We start from the raw sequence: 1370 nt of genomic DNA on the forward strand, positions 1-1370 counted from the left end.
CAATCCTCGAGAATCTGTAAATAGGGTTATGCCTGATCTTTGTTGGTGCCGAGCAATGCCTTGTGCCAGCTATGTCCTTAGAAATTACTTCTTATCCATAAAAATTATGTTCTGCAAAAAATGATTATGTTATAGTTATCAATAATCCGTCTGGTCTGCCCTTTTCTCTTAAGCCAGAGCATATAACAGTTGGATTATTGGACCAGAAGTTTATATTTCAAAAATTCGTCCACATGTACAATAGGACGCTGATCGCGAAACCCAGACCACTTTGATTTGCCAGAGTTGCTGAGTCCACAGCTTAAGGCAATCTATATTAAGTTGGCAGTACTAATTGATTTTCCGGGCTGTCTTCAATGGGGAAATGACAAGCAGTTGACTTTCTAGATTAATAAAGATGTGGTTCAAATGTAGTATGACAGTCTTGCCTGAAAAAGTGCTTCCTGTGTCAGGTACAGGCAACTGAATAAAAGTAAATTTTGCTATTTTCATGTAAATTCTATATTTTTATGCTATTTATTTAGGGTAATGGGTTATAAACCTGGCATAGATTTCTGTGTATATGTTCAAACTTATTTTGATTCCTAAATCACATTTAACAACAGAATGTAATTGACCAATTTTTTTCCTTTTTTTTTTTTAGGTAATGATCTGGATTATTATGGTACATGTGGCAATTATTTATTTATTTCTCATACATCTTGCAACGACGCATTCCTTTTGTCGACGATTGTCCAAAGACTGCAACGACCCAGTTATTGATTGATCATTGTCCGGATTCATTCCACACTTCACAGGCTTTCATAGTGCTATATTACTAGCCACTTGAAATAAAATGCACACGGAGTTGTCTAATTCTCTTTTATTTAAAGTGATACCAAAAGATCAAAGAAAGATCAACAAAGAGAAAAAGTAAGGAAAACCACTGGAAATACGAGATGTTGGTCACGTGATCCCCAAGTCACTTGCTTCCCTTGAAGCCCTAGTTTCCTAAAAAAAACGGGTTGTGATTTCCGAAAAACAACGATTGTAAAGAAAATAGGAATAAAGGTGACATTGCAATGCTAGTAAGAATAGGAACAAAGGAAGAACTGGTAATAATTGTACCACTGCCAATGATGATGCTAAGATTGTTTATATTGCCAATAACAACTGTAATGGTAGTAACCATTAGCATCCAACTATTCTCAACCCTCCTGCACCTGAAAAATTGTGATATTTCGTAAAATATGAAATATTTTCAACAATGTAGCTGACAGTTAATTAAGAATTTTCGTGGATATGTATTTATTTTAGTTCTGCACATTTGCACAGTTTAGTTCATTAGAGAGTTTGTGAATTTATTTTATCAGTTTTTTCCCCTTTTAATG

This window comes from Penaeus monodon, chromosome 28 (genome assembly GCF_015228065.2).
Source record: "Penaeus monodon isolate SGIC_2016 chromosome 28, NSTDA_Pmon_1, whole genome shotgun sequence".
Lineage (NCBI taxonomy): Eukaryota > Metazoa > Arthropoda > Malacostraca > Decapoda > Penaeidae > Penaeus > Penaeus monodon.